A 17,936-nucleotide genomic window follows, 5' to 3' on the forward strand; every position below is an offset into this window, starting at 1 on the left:
TAATCCATTTTAAAAGCCATCATTGTCTCCTGTGGCAGTGAGTTCCACAGTTTAGCTATGTTCTGTGTGAGGAGGTACTTTCTTTTATCTGTTCAGAATCTTCCAGCATTCAGCTTCATTGGAGGCCCATGAGTTCTGGTCTTATGAGGGAGGGAGGAAAAATCATTTCTATCCACTTTCTCTATGGCTTGCATGATTTTATGAACTTCTGTCATGTCACCTCTTACTTGCCGTCTGCAACCTTTCATAGAATCATAGAATCATAGAATCATAGAGTTGGAAGAGACCACAAGGGCCATCGAGTCCAACCCCCTGCCAAGCAGGAAACACCATCAGAGCACTCCTGACATATGGTTGTCAAGCCTCTGCTTAAAGACCTCCAAAGAAGGAGACTCCACCACACTCCTTGGCAGCAAATTCCACTGTCGAACAGCTCTTACTGTCAGGAAGTTCTTCCTAATGTTTAGGTGGAATCTTCTTTCTTGTAGTTTGGATCCATTGCTCCGTGTCCGCTTCTCTGGAGCAGCAGAAAACAACCTTTCTCCCTCCTCTATGTGACATCCTTTTATATATTTGAACATGGCTATCATATCACCCCTTAACCTCCTCTTCTCCAGGCTAAACATGCCCAGCTCCCTTAGCCGTTCCTCATAAGGCATTGTTTCCAGGCCTTTGACCATTTTGGTTGCCCTCCTCTGGACACATTCCAGTTTGTCAGTGTCCTTGAACTGTGGTGCCCAAAACTGGACACAGTACTCCAGGTGAGGTCTGACCAGAGCAGAATACAGTGGCACTATTACTTCCCTTGATCTAGATACTATACTCCTATTGATGCAGCCCAGGATTGCATTGGCTTTTTTAGCTGCCACGTCACACTGTTGGCTCATGTCAAGTTTGTGGTCAACCAAGACTCCTAGATCCTTTTCACATGTACTGCTCTCAAGCCAGGTGTCACCCATCTTGTATTTGTGCCTTTCTTCATAGGAGAGTCACTCCATCCCCTTTATCATTTTAGTTGCCATTTTCTGAACCTTCTCCAACTCTACAATATATTTTTTGAGGACTGTACACACAGTACTCCAAATGCAATTGCATCATAGATTTGTATAATGGCATTATGATATTGGCAATTTTCAGTTCATTTCCTAATGATCCATAGCATGCCCTTTTCACAGTTGCTGCATACTGGGTCAACACTTTAAAGCCATCCAAGTAGGTGGCCATCACTACCTCTTGTGAGAGATAGAGATAATGATAATGATAATGATAATGATAATGATAATGATAATGATAATGATAATGATAATGATAATATCATTTTTTTAAAAAAAGGTATTTATTAAAATTTTCAAGATATTACAAAATGAAAAAAGAAAAAAGAAAAATACAAAATAAAAGTAGTTAAAAACAACTCAATCTTTCAGTTACTTATCTTTCATTAGCTTGTTTCCCGGACCTCCTCACGCCTCCCTTTTTGTATTCCAGTTCAATTTATTAGTTCAGCAAATCCTTCCCCTCTTTGTTTATCCTAGTCTTTAATCTTAAAATATTGTAGCATTAAATTTTTACCTGTTAGTAATCCATTTTTCATATTCCCTTATAGTATTACAGCTAAAAACCACTTAATTTCTATCCAACATCATTCTAACATTCATTAATTTTACAATATTTCTGTAAATAGTCTTTAAACTTTTTCCAATCTTCTTCCACCGACTCTTCTCCCTGGTCTCGGATTCTGCCAGTCATTTCCGCCAATTCCATATAGTCCATCACCTTCATCTGCCATTCTTCCAGGGTGGGTAGATCTTGTGTCTTCCAATACTTTGCAATAAGTATTCTTGCTGCTGTTGTGGCATACATAAAGAAAGTTCTATCCTTCTTTGACACCAATTGGCCAACTATGCCCAGGAGAAAGGCCTCTGGTTTCTTCAGGAAGGTATATTTAAATACCTTTTTCATTTCATTATAGATCATCTCCCAGAAAGCTTTAATCCTTGGGCACGTCCACCAAAGGTGAAAGAATGTACCTTCAGTTTCTTTACGTTTCCAACATTTATTATCGGGCAAGTGATAGATTTTTGCAAGCTTGACTGGTGTCATGTACCACCTGTATATCATTTTCATAATATTCTCTCTTAAAGCATTACATGCCGTAAACTTCATACCTGTGGTCCATAACTGTTCCCAGTCAGCCATCATAATGTTATGTCCGACATCTTGTGCCCATTTAATCATAGCAGATTTCACAGTTTCATCCTGAGTATTCCATTTCAACAGCAAGTTATACATCCTTGACAAAATCTTAGTTTTGGGATCCAACAGTTCCATTTCCAATTTTGATTTTTCCACCTGGAATCCAATCTTTTTGTCCAAATTGTATGCCTCCATTATTTGATAATAATGAAGCCAGTCTCGCACTTTGTTTTTTAATTTTTCAAAACTCTGCAATTTCAATTTGTCTCCCTCTTGTTCCAAAATTTCCCAATATTTCGGCCATTTGGCCTCCATATTGAGCTTTTTCTGAGCCTTCGCTTCCATCGGTGACAACCACCTTGGGGTTTTATTTTCAAATAAATCCTTATATCTTATCCAGACATTAAACAATGCTTTCCTGACAATGTGGTTTTTGAATGCTTTATGTGCTTTGACCTTGTCATACCATAAATATGCATGCCATCCAAATACATTATTAAAACCTTCTAAGTCCGAAATGTCTGTGTTTTCAAGAAGCAACCATTCTTTCAACCAGCAAAAGGCTGCTGTTTCATAATAAAGTTTAAGGTCTGGCAGGGCAAATCCGCCTCTTTCCTTTGCATCCGTTAATATTTTAAATTTTATTCTAGGCTTCTTGCCCTGCCAGACAAAACTAGAGATGTCTCTCTGCCACTTCTTGAAACAATCCATCTTATCCAAAATTTGCAATGTTTGAAACAAAAATAACATTCTAGGCAATACATTCATTTTTATCGCAGCAATACGGCCTAGCTGTGAAAGCTTCAAATTTGACCAAATTTCTAAGTCTTTTTTCCACTTCCGTCCAACATTTTTCATAATTGTCTTTAAATAAGTTCCCATTTTTAGCTGTCATATTAATCCCAAGGTATTTCACTTTCTTAACCACTGTTAAACCTGTCTCATTCTGAAACCTTTCTCTTTCAATCACTGTTAAATTTTTCTCTAAAACCTTTGTTTTTAGCTTGTTCAGCTTAAATCCTGCAACTTGACCAAATTCTTGAATCAGTTCCAAAACTCTTTTAGTACTAGATTCTGGCTCCTGTAATGTCAATACTAAATCGTCTGCAAAAGCTCTCAATTTATACTGTCTAGCTCCGACTTGTATACCTTTAACCAACTGGTCCCTTCTAATCATATTCAACAAAACCTCCAGGACTGATATAAAAAGCAATGGGGAAATTGGGCAGCCTTGTCGTGTCCCTTTTTCTATCTTAAATTCCTCCGTCACCTCATTATTAACAATTAACTTGGCCTTTTGTTCAGAATAAATTGCACCTATACCATTTTCAAATCCTTCACCCACCCCCATCCCCTGTAAGTTCTTCTTCATAAAACTCCAAGAAATATTATCAAAAGCTTTATCTGTGTCCACAAATATCAAAACTGCCTTAGTGTTGATATTTACTTCTAGTTTTTCCAAAATATTAATTATATTCCTCAAATTGTCAGACAGGTGTCTACCCGGGAGAATGCCTGCTTGGTCTTTATGAATCTCTTCCATCAACACTTTTTTTCAGTCTCTTTGCCAAAATATCTGCAAAAATTTTGTAATCCACATTAAGTAATGATATGGGGCGGTAGTTCTTAAGCTGAGTCTTTTCAGTCTCTGTTTTCGGTATAAGTTTAATATACGCTTCTTTCCACGACTCTGGTGCCCTTTTCCCTTCCAATATTTCATTACAGACTTCCTTTAAAGGTTGTACTAACCACTCTTTTAAGGATCTATAGTATCTAGAAGTCAGCCCATCTGGTCCTGGAGATTTGCCTAGTTGCATGTTTTGAATGGCACCTTCTACTTCCTGTTCGGATATTTTATAATTCAACATTAATTTACTTTCTTGAGAGATTTTTTGTAATCCATTTATCTTCAAAAATCGATCTATATCAATTTCTTTCTGTGGCCCTTGTGTATATAATTGTTTAAAGTACCTCTGGAAACAGTTTCTGATCTAGGCTGGGTTCTGTATGTTCTTTCCTTCCACTTCTAAATTTATAATAGTATTTAGTTTTTGTCTTTTTTTCATTTGCCAAGCCAACAATTTCCCACATTTATTAGCTGATTCAAATGTTTTTTGTCTCATTTGTTTAATTTTCCATTCTATTTCCTGATTCATCATTTTCATATATTGTACTTGATATAACTTTATTTCTCTCAAAATCTCCTGCAACTTTGGTTTTGCTCTCAATTTCTTCTCACTTTCTTTTATTTTCTCCAAAATTTTGTCTTTCCTCTCATTTTGGCTTCTCTTCTTTATTGCATTCTGTTGTATCAGGAACCCTCTCATAACCGCTTTGCTTGCGTCCCAGATTACTCTTTTTTCAACATTAGTGTTCATATTTATCTCAAAATAGTCTCTCAAAGTTTTTTGGGCCTTCTTAATCACGTCTTCATCTCTAAATAAGGTGTCATTCATCCTCCATCTGAAGGAGCCAGTTGATATCAGTTTCATCTCCATCCTTACAGCATTATGGTCGGAGCAGGTTTTTGGACAAATTTCCGCTTTCTTTATCTTTGGTGCCATTCCTCTAGCTACCCATATTTGGTCGATTCTAGTCCATGTCATCTTGGCTTCAGAAAAGAAAGTTCCCTCTCTTCCCAAGGGATTCTTTGTTCTCCAAATGTCGACTAAGTCCAAGTTGTCTGTCATCTCAAAAAATGTTTTCGGTAGTCTACCATCCTTGGTGACTACCTGTCTTTGTGCCTTATCCATGTTTGTAGATACCACTCTGTTCATATCCCCCATCAAAATCAGATTGTAATCCAAATAGTCCATTAAGGTCTCATGCAACTTTTTAAAGAATTCAGATTTCCCTCATTCGGTGCATAAACTCCTACTATCAAAAATTTCTCTCCTTGTATTTGAATTTCAATTGCCACAAATCTTCCTTGATCGTCTTTAAAGATAAATTTCGGTGATAATCTCTCCTTTGCATAAATCACTACTCCTCTTTTTTTAACTTTGTCAGATGAAATAAACTCCTGTCCCAATCTCTTGTCAATACTTTCCTATGTAGCCTTATCACGTGTGTTTCCTGTAGGCAAATCAAGTCCAATTGTTCCTTTTTTAGTAAATGAAAAAACTTTTCCTTTTCCGAGGAGAGTTGAGGCCATTACAATTCCAACTTAATAGTTGCAGAGCCATGATGTGATTACTTTGCTTTACCTCCAACTGCACCAAGTGTTTGTTCTTGTTCTGTCGGTGGTGTCACATTCTCTGAGCCATGCAATCCAAAAGATAAATTTGCTATGTCTAATATTCCTCTTTCCAGTGCTCTTGGTTCTTCTCCAGATTCCACTTCTTTCTGTAAGTCTTCTCCGTGATCTTTCAAGAATCTATCTTTGTCGTCGACTGATCTTATTTTTATCTTTCTTCCTTTATATTTAAAGGACAGGCCTTGGGGAAATTCCCACCTAAAGATGATTCTATTGCTTCTCAACAGGGCAACCAGATCTCCGTAGTTAAACCTTAAGTCCAAAAGATGTTTTGGAATGTCCTTAAATATCTCCACACTTGACTCATGTATTTCCAAAGTCTTTCGGAAATGCAGATTCAAGATTTTGTCTCTCTCCTCTTCTGTTCGAAGGGTAATCAAACAGTCTCTCACCTTGTTCTTCTTTCCTCCTCTTCCAAGCCTGAATGCACTCACTATCTTAAATTCTTCCTTCCCCAAATCCAGTTGCCAGAAGTCTGCAAATTCCTGCATAAGAAAGTCAATCAAATTATCTTTCTCAAGTTCAGGTACAGCCCTGATTCTCAAATTCGTTTGTTTCTCCTTCAATTCAATCATAGACAACATCAACCTGTGGTCCTCGAGTTGCCTATATATCGGTGGTATCTTCTCTTCAGTGGCAGTTGCTATGTCCTTTGCTTCTTCAGCTGTCTTTCGGGTCAAAGTAGATTCCTGTAACAATTTCTCAATAGTCTCTGTATTGGTATTCACCTTCTGTCCCAAATTGTTAATACTTGTAGTATTTTGATCAATTTTAACTGATGCTTCAGCTACTTGTTTATTTGTTTCAGCTACTTGTTTAGTTAGGTTTTCCAAAGATTCATTAATTTTTCCTAGTGCCAAAGCTATAACGTCTTCAGACGACATTCCTTTTGGTTTAAAGTGTTTTGAAGTGGAAAATTCCCCTGGCCCAGTTGTTATTGTAACAATGTCAAACCTCCTCTAGGGGTACACAGTAACAGTCAAAACTTGTAACTTTGAAAAGAAAATAACCTTTTTAAATCCCCCAATTCACAAAAAGACGACAGTTTCAATTGCGCTTAATCTGTTGGGTGTAGTGAAGGGTTAACCTTCTGTGTCTCGAGGCTGAGAGGAGGCGCTTACAAGGGAAGTAAGCCAGGACGTGACGAAAGCAGCTTGGAATGCTGTGAGCTGAGTAAAAAGTGAAAGCAGCTTTGTTACACAGCTGCACACTGAGAGAGAAGGACGCAGAGAAAATGCAGCTACAATCTGATGGTCTTTATGAAATGTAAATATGCTACTCTTGAGCAAATAAAGTGGTATTAGGACAGAAGAAACTTGTGGGACTTGTTTTACTGCCCTTTCAACACGGACGCTGTGCAATTCTGCTAATTGCTTTACGACCTGCAGAGGCTCACAGGGGAAAGGGTGCTGGACGCCGAACAATAAAGCAATAAATCTACCTACCTTTTTAAATCCCCCAATTCACAAAAAGACGACAGTTTCAATTGCGCTTAATCTCCAGTTACTTTAAAACCAGGAGAAGTCCAGAGACACTGTATCTCTCTTGCAGAGTTAGCTGTCAACAGTACTCTATTTACCAGTAGTGCTTTTCACAGAACGGCAGTCCTATTGTCACTAGGCAGTCCGTTCCCAGGTTCTAAGAGGTGGATTTTAGCTTCCTTTCCTCTCTTTTTTTGCAGATAAATACAGTTCAAACCTTTCCCCCCTCCTCTCCTGCACTCCGGAGGGGAGATCGCTTATCTGCTGTTAGGATTTGAGTCCTTTTACAAGCATCTTTCAAAGTTTCCGCTTACAGTCTCTTTGCTTTGATCTGTTTACAAGAAACGGAAGGCGGACTTCCTGTTTATGCCTCCCCGCTTCGGTGCCGAATTAATTATTTTTCTCCCTTTAAATCCAATTTTATCCTACTCACGGGTAGTTGCTTTTGAAACCAAATTGTCCCAGGAAAAAGTCAGCGCTCTCCGATAACGGCTGTGCGGCTTCACTCCGCGGAAGAAGCAGTCGACTCTCAGCACCGCGCCGCTCACCCCGTTTCGCTCCGGAGCCCGTAAATGGGTTCCTTCGCAAATTGGGGGGCGCAAAAGGTGCCCGCCGAGTCCCACATTCACAGGCTTCAACCGCCTGTGATTTTTGAAGGGTCCCCACTTCACCGCAGCGGTGCAGACCCGGTCCCGCGGAGCTGGTCCCTCAGAAAGTCAGAGGGAATCCGCCATTACCGATGGCGCCAACCCGGAAGTCTCGATAATGATAATATCATAGTTTTTCCTGAATCTTTCAAAAATTGCCCTGCTGGATCACACCAAAAGATCCAGTCCAGAGAATTGTTTCCCAACAAAGGCCGGCCAGATGCCTTGGGCAGTTAAATAGTCATCTCCTGCTTTGTAACTTTTCTCTCTCTGTGTGTGTGTGGTAATTGGAGAGAGTATTCCTGGCAATTAAGATTTTAGTTTTAGCCACCATCACCACAGGCTAATAAAGCTATGGTAGACTGATTCATTGAATATAATTTAAATTATCTAAGTAGCCATCTATTGCTAGTAGCCATCACCATTCTTGCCGTAACAAATTAAATGGCATGACCCAGTCAAATAAAGTATTTTTAAGCCCCACTGAGCTCACATGCTTTAACTCTTCCCCTTGAAACTGATGAAAAGTCAATCTGGTTGGATCACTCCTAAGTAAATTAAGCATTGGGTGAAGTGAGTGCTTAACTTGATGTCTGTCATTTTAACTGGGTGACAAAGTTTCAATGTTGCATGAGAGTAAATTACTTTGAACTCTTCATGCTACTGATAACTTTTATAAACCTTTATCATATCTTCCCTTTTTTTCTTTTTAAACTGAATTTCAGGTGTTGATGAACTCCAGCTCCCTTAAGCCCCAGCCTGAATGACCAGTCTGTTAGGATATTTCCGTTCCACCTTAAAAGGGAGCAGGCTGTGAGTCACAGAGTCTGCGTATTTCCTGTTCACAGGATGTTTATGTTTGCTGTTGCTTTCGTTCTCTCTCTGTGTCGTAGACACTAAAAGCAGTCAGTCATGTTTTTCTGTGTTCTGATCAACGCTGAATAAACTTGTAAATAATGCTCTCCTGAGTGCAACTTTTGGCTGTGCTTTATCTGCTGATAGAGCGTGCATGAGTCTGGAATGTGGCAAGATGTTTTCTAGAAACTCATGTCGCTGCGTGCCTACGGGAGGTCGATGGATCGTCCGGCAGACGGCTTGGGGGCCATGATGGACTTTATCTCCCTGGCAGGATCCCAACAACAGGTTATGTGCCCAGATTCACAGCACTTACAGGAGAGTAAGACTGCGACAGACTGCTGAAAGGTATGTGGAGGAAAAGCGAAAGTGAGGCTTTTCTGTTTGCCGAGGCAAGGGCTTTTGAACTCCGGCAGATTAATGGATCTGGGAGACGCGCCAAAGCCTTCGTGATTAATGAGCTGCTGAGATAAGACGTCTCTGAAGTGAATAAGATTCACGGCTCAAGTAGAAACCTGGAATGGAGTTTTTCCAAGCTTCTGAGGCTGCTGAGTGCCCAAAGTTAAATCGGCACAACTATCAGACCTGGGCAAAATGGTGTGAGAGTTTGCTGCGTCAGTTTGGAGTGTGGCATACTGTGTGTGAGGCCCCTCCAGTTCCTCTGACAGATAGATGGAAGGCCGAAAATTCGAGGGCGATAGACGTAATCGTCTTGTCCGTCTCTCTGGAGGAAATAAAAACGCTTGCTGGCAATGTGACTGCACGAAAGATGTGGCATGCTTTGAAGATAGCCCATTTGCCAGTCATCCCAGCCCAGAGTTTGACTGCATCGGAGGTCCTGGCTGTTTCCCAGAATGCGAGTGAATGCAGGGATGCTGAGGGCACCGGTTGCAAGCTGCAGGGGGAGCTGACTGTCACGTCATCCCAGGCAGCATTCCAGCCTCCAGGGGGAGCCAAGGAGTCGGCAGCTGAGAGCTCTGTTTCTCATGGGAACCAAGGTCATCGCCTTTGCAGAGGCCGGAAGGGCAAAGGTAAACAGAGGCAGACGCCTGCAGATGGCCAGAAGCAGAGGGAGGGTGGAAAGCCCAAGCCAGGGAAAAACAATGCTTTGTTTGCTGGCACAGCCTCACCAAAGGCTAAAGGCAAGTCTGATGGCCAGGAGCAGGGGGGCAAGCTGCAAAAGCCCACGCCGTTGGAAAACAAGGTTTTGCTTGCTGCAAAGGCTGCCCCAAAGGCCAAGGCCAGGTTTGTTATTGATTCAGGCTGTACCCGCCATGTCTCGAAAGTCCGCCACCTGTTTATCTCCTTCAAACCTCAAGAAGGTGAGATCAGGAATGATGAAAGATATAGTCAAGCACCACCTGGACGGTCACAGATGTTAAATATGCATTATTAAAACAATGCATATGTTAAATAACTGGCTTACCATAATTCAGTACTATAATATTGTATTTTTCAGTGCACAGATGCATAATCACAACATCTATTTATAAAATCTACCTTGTTTGTAATGCATCCTCTAGGTTGTTCCCTAGAATTAAAAAAAACAACAACCCCTACCTCCAAGATCATATAACCAGGAGATAGATAGTCCTATTTATTTAAAGAAATAGCTTTTAACACATCTTAAGAACTTCACAGATATGTATATAACCAAGTTGCAGTGGTGTGTGACATGTTTGCACCCGTAATTTCTGAAGTGATTTAAGGTTGAAGATCCCTAAGTTCATAATATGAGCAATGCCACTATATATTAATTGAGCCAGTGAATGTAGCTTGTCTTTCTAAATCATACTCCTTCCAGTCTCTTTGGCATATCCTTTTGAGGTGGGGTGACTGGTAGTGTACACAACATTCTGACTGGGTATATGCATCTCATGGAGCTATATGATGACACAGTGCTGTTTTTATTCTCATTCCACTGCCTAATTATTAGTGGGTCTCCCTCTTGTGTTTTGTGTGCCATCACACTGAGCTGACTTATGGGGAGAGGAGAAGAGGGTAAAAGAAGTTGTTTTCTGACTCCTGCCTTCCACTGGAATTTCTACCCACCCCACTCCTCAAATTACTTACTTTGCTTATTCTGCACCACCAAGTGGCAGTAGTGATGGAAGGGGATTCAGGGCTTAACAAGTATGCAGCTTTACTACTCCTAGGTCTGGGCGATGTTAGGTTTTCAACATCGTGATGTATCTATCACCTGTCAAACAGTGTGGGTTTGGCGATAAACTATGATGTTGAAAGAAGTTGTATTGGCCCCAGCCAGCGAGGCGTGGGGTGAAACTGAGTCAGCTCTCACTATGGGAGCTGAGGCACTTTCACCCCAGCGCCTCATGGGCTGGGACCAATGCGCTGACCCCACTGCTGCTCAGCTGACCGAGCTGACCACTGCCCCTAGCTGACCGAGCCCTGAAATCCCTGTTGCTTGTGCATGAACAGGGACCTCAGGGCTCCTACCCACCCTCCCAGGCGAAGTTTGCAATGCGGGACTACTTGAGGTTGCTGGCAAGCGCTGGCAGCAGCATCAGAGAGCCCTTGCACTGCCTGGCTGAGCCCACCAAAGCCCCATGCCAAGGCTGTGGCTGCCTTGGTGGGGGGGCCGAGTCTAATGGAGCCTGCACCTCTAGGTTGCCTAATGTGAGCTGGAGGTGAGGGGGGGCTTTTTTAAGCTACAGGGCTGTCCCTACCTGTGATTCCCAGCAGCTGGTATTCAGAGGTAGAACATGATTTGATCGTGATGGCGGTCTTGTTTCTTTGTGGACTTGATAGCACCTGGTAGTGTTGCTTGATGGGACATGTCCATACATGTTGGGGTGTGAACTTATAGTTTAATCAGGGCTATTTTTATAGCTCTTATATAATGCAGATTATGTTGTCATTTCTTGTATTGAGTTTAAAGGTGGTGTAACTTTGGAGATAAAAAGCAAGGGTAAAGTTCACTGCAGGACTGAATTTAGGCTTATATTATTCGTGTGTAGCTCTCTTAGGCTTCAATTTATTTGCAGATCCGAAGGGTGAATTGGAAACTGTATGTAAAATGAAAATACTAGTAAAGCTACCAGCTCTGGACTGCCTCTTTTTTCACTGGAGAGGTTTTTACTCTCTGTTTTAGTAAATCTGTCAAGTGAAAATGAATTGCGCCTCACCATGCCTGTAAAAAGCAAAATAAAAATGGAACCAATATGTTAGTTCAGAATCTGAGGTCTGGAAACAAATTTTTAAAGGAGTACAGGAGGAGGGAACAGAGCAGCATATACCGTATCTGATAGTAATATGCCCAGAAGGAATTCTGAATCATTTTTCTCCAAGCCAGGGCCCCCAAAAGTTGATCTTGTAACCAGGTTTAACACCTCTGTGGCCTCATTTGCATGTCATTTTAACTATTAACCTTAACTATGATTCAGAGGTGAATGTGCAGCATGAGCTGAAAAGGTGAAACCTTTTCAGGGTTGAAAAGGTGGGTGCATTGCTCCTCCCCTTCTCTTCCAGGCATTATGTCTAAACTTGGGCTCATTGGTTTATATATCTCCACAAGCTGTAACCAAAGTGTATTCTTGGTTTCTTGCTTGTGTTTATTCTTGGTTTCTTGCTTGTGGTTTGTTAGAGGATGTGATAATAATAATAATAATCATAATCATAAGCATAATAATAATAATGTTGGTACTAAAGGGTTAAGAGGTTAAGAGGTAAGAGGTAAAGGGTTAAGAGGTAACAAGTCGCTCTAATCACTGAGCAGCTGGAAGTCATTAAGCATCCAGGAATGTGAGTTAGTTTGTATAAATAGTCAGTTCACCCGTGTGTTCTCTCCCCCCCCCCCCAACCTGACTCGCAGACTCAGTTTGTGGCCATGGGCGTGTTTGCTGATATGAGTTAAGTTTAGAGTAAATTTTTCTGTTGGAATTCTGCCTGGGTCAGAGGAATGTGCCACAAGCGTAGGCACCGGCAGATATTCCTGTCGACCTCCCCGCGCGTCTCCACTCTGCTGATAAGCAGGCGAGGTCCGGCGATTCTTCTCAGATGTATGAGAGGAACACACCGTTCTTCCTCTCTCCCCTTTGGTGTCCCCAGGGAGGGGAAAGAAGCAGACAGAAAACTATTTACATCATTTATTTCTGCCTCTTACATCAGTACAGAGAATCATGTCTGCACTCAACAACAGCAAGAAGAAAACTCCTCCCAAGTACATCCAGTACGGGTCATATGACACACACACACACTGAGCTAACATCCGGTGCTCAGTACAGAATGGACTGCCCCTTTGTTCCCATGGCAACAGTCACAAACATCCTGTCTGGCTTTCCAGCCACAAGCAGCTGGCTGAGCTGCTAAAGCCTTTGCTTGCTGCAGCATTGGTGCTTTATGGTAACATACTCCCCCTAAAGTATCAATGTGTGCCGCGAGCAAAGCGTCATCCAGAGAAGAAAACAAACAGTTGTTATATTTATAACATTCCCCTGTTGTTTCAGTTCCACCCTTGGAACTACCCGCCACTGGTTTAACCAATGTACCTCTCTGGTTGTGTGACTTCGCATTACCTTGGTTAACAACTCTCTGTTGTGCCTTTGTCTCTGACTCAGACACAGCTTCAATCTGTCCTTGGTCGTTTACAATAGCAACATATGCAAGGTTAGCAAACTCCTTTGAATACCTCTTGGGTGGTACACCCTTCGTTGCTCTCTCAGACCTACGTAAGAGGTTCTGATCCTCTGTGCTCACTGGTTCAACCTTTGGACTCTGTCGAGAACCAGTAGCAATCAGTGGTTCTTCCTTCATCTGTGAGGGTCTAGTCATTATGTGAGATTTCCTCTCAATGACTGTGACAACTGAGCTGTCTGAGCTATCGCTGTCATCATCAGTACTACTGAACTCAATAAGATCAAACTCATCATCATCATCATCATCGTTTCCTGTGGGAAATGTCTGTACTACCCGCTCTTGCTTTGGAGCACTCTCTAGGAACTTTGTGAGAATCACCTGACCAGATTCAGACAAAATTACTCTGTAGAGACCCTTTTCATAACCCACAAAAATGCCTCTGGCATTCTTTACTCCACCTGGAGCTTCTGTTCTCACATGAGACCCGAAAACCTTAAAATAGGCAACAGAAGGTTTTCTATTGAACAGCTTCTCAAAAGGAGAACATCCCAACTCTGTTGAGACCTTTCTCAACCACACATGAAGATAGGACGCTAGCGATTCAGCCCAATATTCATGTGGCAAATGTGAACTCAGCAATTGCGCATTCATCCCCTTTTGCAATTCTTTGTTCACTTTTACACAGACCCCCCTGTTCCACGCTTCTTGCGAGACAGCCACTTTGTGGTCTATCCCTTTTCCATCCAGGAACTTCTGAAACTTCTGTAACAGACAAACTTGTTTGTCATCTGTGAAAAGACAATCAATGTTAGCATCATGCATACTTTTAACCTTGTCACAAAACTCCTGAAACTTTTCTAAAGTTTCTTGCGGTTTCTCCATCATATAAACCCAAGAATAATTAGTGAAACAATCCACACACAAAAGGTAAAATCGTGCACCGCCTCTAGATGGTTCTAGAGGACCAATCACATCAGCATACACCCGCTGAAATGCTCTGTCGACCTTTTTCGTCACCTTCCTGGTGCTCACACTGGTCTTGGTCACCCCTGCAAGAGAGATTTCGTTAGAAACAGAAGAATTACATTTCATGTAATCACTTTGATCAAAAGTCAACAAATACAGTCCATCTTTCTCTTTGGCAGTAAGAAACAGTTCTCCATCTTTGTAGATCTTGCAGCTTTTAGCATCATAGGACAGTTTCAGTCCTTTCTTTGCAATCTGCGACACGCTCAGCAGATTAAATCTCAGTTCTGGAACCAGGTAAACATCATTTATAGTCAAGTTCAGACTCTCAAGATACACAGTCCCAATTCCAGTTGCTTCCAGCTCTTGACCGTTGGCCTGTTTCACAGTGAAGCTTTGCTTCTTCAACGTCGAAAACAGTCCTCTGTGCGGGCACATATGAACCGTGGCGCCCGTGTCAATTATGAACGAGTTCCCAACATCTGGCGTGGTTCCTTTCGCCATCATAGCCTTTGCAGGTTTCACCTGGCACTTGGTACGGCTTTTGCCTGACGCCTCAGGCTTCGTACAGCTGCTCTTTGCTCCTCTTGACTGGCACGGCTTCTTACAGTTTCGCTGTAGATGCCCAGTCTGTCCACAATTGTAGCATCGGACAGCACTCAATGCTACACCATGCTCTCCAGTAGCATCAGCAGTGGGGGAATTAGAACTCTGTTCTTCCCTCCCCCTGTCTTTTTCTTCCAGTGCAGCAAGTCTGTCATGTTCATTCAGGACCACAGCACAAACTCTCTCCGCGGTCAGCTGCGCGGCCGGTAGGGAACCAAGCTGACTGGCAACAACCTTGTAGGTGCGGCTAAGGCTGTTTATCATCATGAAGCAAAACACTTCCTCCTGAAGACGAAAATTGCGTTCCACCATCTGTTGACGCAGAAACTTCATTTCTGTCAGGTGCGCTTGAACATCTCCATCAGGCGCAAGTCTCAGATTGGTCAATTTCTCAAAATATAGCAACGCTGAAGAACCAGCATCTCTCTGATGCGTTGTACGCAGCGTGTCCCATACCTCTTTCGCATTTTCTAAATGCTGAACATGCACCAACTGATCATCTGAGACACACAGAATTATAGCAGTCCTGGCCCTTACATTCTGTGACTCCCAACCTCTGGTTGGTGCTGCAGGGATGGGGTTTTCAATTACATCAAAAAGCCTCTGATTCTGCAGCAGGGCCTTCATCTTTACAGACCAAGATGAATAATTGTCACTGGTTAAGGGAGGAGGGCAAGGCAAACCTCCCCCTTTCTTGGCATCCATCTTGAAGCCAAGCCTCTTTCACCTCCAAACAAGCTGCAAAATCCAACAGCTGTTTTTTTCTTTCTCACGCAGCGAAACTGCAAGTTGTTTGTGCTTTTTGCACCTGGCAGCTAAACTCAGGCTGCTATTGAAAAGTCCCTTCCAAGAGCTCGTAAACTTGTAGCCAAAACATTCTCTGATTTTGTTTCGCTTTCCCAGGCTCACACTCAGAGTCCAGCCCCTTTGCCAGTAACTTTCCGTTACCTAGCAACAATGCATTTCAATGGGACTTCTTATCTACCACAAAAATTTGTGGAATGCAGGCTTCAGCCTTCAAGCTGCAGGCCTCTTCCTCCGGAGCTTTTGTTTTCTTTGAAACGCAGCTCCGTGAACCAGGGAATTAATCTTCCTGCGTTCACACTTTTAGCTCGAAATGCAGCATACCTTGAACTTTGTTGCTCTGGAAAACACCTCTTCTTTCCACCAGCTGTCTGTGGAGCCTCTGGCTGTTCTCAGACGCTTCTCTTCCTCCTTGGAGCAGAGGAGGACAATCCACCAGCCTCTCATACAGAGGTCGATGGATCGTAACCATCCTCTGCTACCACTGTTGGAATTCTGCCTGGGTCAGAGGAATGTGCCACAAGCGTAGGCACCGGCAGATATTCCTGTCGACCTCCCCGCGCGTCTCCACTCTGCTGATAAGCAGGCGAGGTCCGGCGATTCTTCTCAGATGTATGAGAGGAACACACCGTTCTTCCTCTCTCCCCTTTGGTGTCCCCAGGGAGGGGAAAGAAGCAGACAGAAAACTATTTACATCATTTATTTCTGCCTCTTACATCAGTACAGAGAATCATGTCTGCACTCAACAACAGCAAGAAGAAAACTCCTCCCAAGTACATCCAGTACGGGTCATATGACACACACACACACTGAGCTAACATCCGGTGCTCAGTACAGAATGGACTGCCCCTTTGTTCCCATGGCAACAGTCACAAACATCCTGTCTGGCTTTCCAGCCACAAGCAGCTGGCTGAGCTGCTAAAGCCTTTGCTTGCTGCAGCATTGGTGCTTTATGGTAACAGTTAAGAGGTAAGAGGTAAAGGGTTAAGAGGTAACAAGTCGCTCTAATCACTGAGCAGCTGGAAGTCATTAAGCATCCAGGAATGTGAGTTAGTTTGTATAAATAGTCAGTTCACCCGTGTGTTCTCTCCCCCCCCCCCCCAACCTGACTCGCAGACTCAGTTTGTGGCCATGGGCGTGTTTGCTGATATGAGTTAAGTTTAGAGTAAATTTTTCTTTATGCCGGAGATAAAAGCGTGTGTGCTTTATCGCCAGGGTTTTTCTTTTGTAAATAAAGTTTTTTTTGAGTTCCAAAGTGCTTGCTCCAGGATTCTTCATTGAAAAGTACTGACTCTCCTGCCTTCTTCAACCGCTGCACGAAATTCTCTGCTGAGATAAGACTTATGGCGTTGGAAGCGCACTGGACGTTTACTTAACATTAAACTAATTAAAGTTTAATGGACAAATAATAATAATAATAATAATAATAATAATAATAATAATAATTTATTTATACCCCGCCCATCTGGCTGAGTTTCCCCAGCCACTCTGGGCGGCTCCCAATCAAATGTTAAAAACAGTACAGCATTAAATATTAAAACTTCCCTAAACAGGGCTGCCTTCAGATGTCTTTTAAAGATAGGATAGCTGCTTATTTCCTTCACACCTGAAGGGAGGGTGTTCCACAAGGTGGGTGCCACTACCGAGAAGGCCCTCTGTCTGGTTCCCTGTAACCTCACTTCTCGCAATGAGGGAACCACCAGAAGGCCCTCGGCGCTGGATCTCAGTGTCTGGGCTGAACGATGGGGGTGGAGACACTCCTTCAGGTATACAGGACCAAAACTGTTTAGGGCTTTAAAGGTCAGCGCCAACACGAAACCACATTATGGCTTCCTTCCTTCTGTGCTTTTGGGAGCTGGGGAAAAGCCAATCAAGTCTCTGTGCACCAGCACTCTGCACTACCATCTTAAACCATAGTGAAACTTGGCTAGTTTAAAGTAATATGCCTGTCTCCTCCAGACATAGTCATCCAGATGCTCCTAGGTAGCTTGTAAGCACAGCTGTCCCCGGTACTGGACAGTGGAGAGCATTGAAACTTGAATGGTTTTAACTGCCCCTCTACCCCGAATTTGCTGTCCTCAGTCACTTAAACAGTAAGTCAGTTTCTGAGTTGAGCTTCCAACGGTAGCCCCTTGCTTCTCAGGAAAATATTAATACTAGTGTCAGGGAACTGCCATCAAGAGAGGGGAGGGAGGCAGGAATGTACAGGCAGCCTCCCCCCTTGTTGAGCAGTAGACTGGTGAAGGTGAAGCCTCAGGAGGATCGGAAGAAGGGGGGGTTGAAACAAAGGCTCACAGAAGCTTCTGTGAAAACTCAAACTCAAAGGTTTAGTAAACCCATCTGCCAGATTCTGCTGGCTTGGACAATACTTCAGTGTCACCAAGCCTGTCTGGACACTCTGACACACATTTTGGAAACGTATGTCCAAATGTTTGGTTCTGGCCTTAAACTGTCCAGACTCTGCCAACTTCAGACAGGGTTGATTGTCCTCCCACACAGTGATGGGCAAACAACAATCCCCATAGATTTCTT

Source organism: Podarcis pityusensis (assembly GCF_964106645.2).
Source record: "Podarcis pityusensis genome assembly, chromosome: W".
In the NCBI taxonomy this organism is placed as follows: domain Eukaryota; kingdom Metazoa; phylum Chordata; class Lepidosauria; order Squamata; family Lacertidae; genus Podarcis; species Podarcis pityusensis.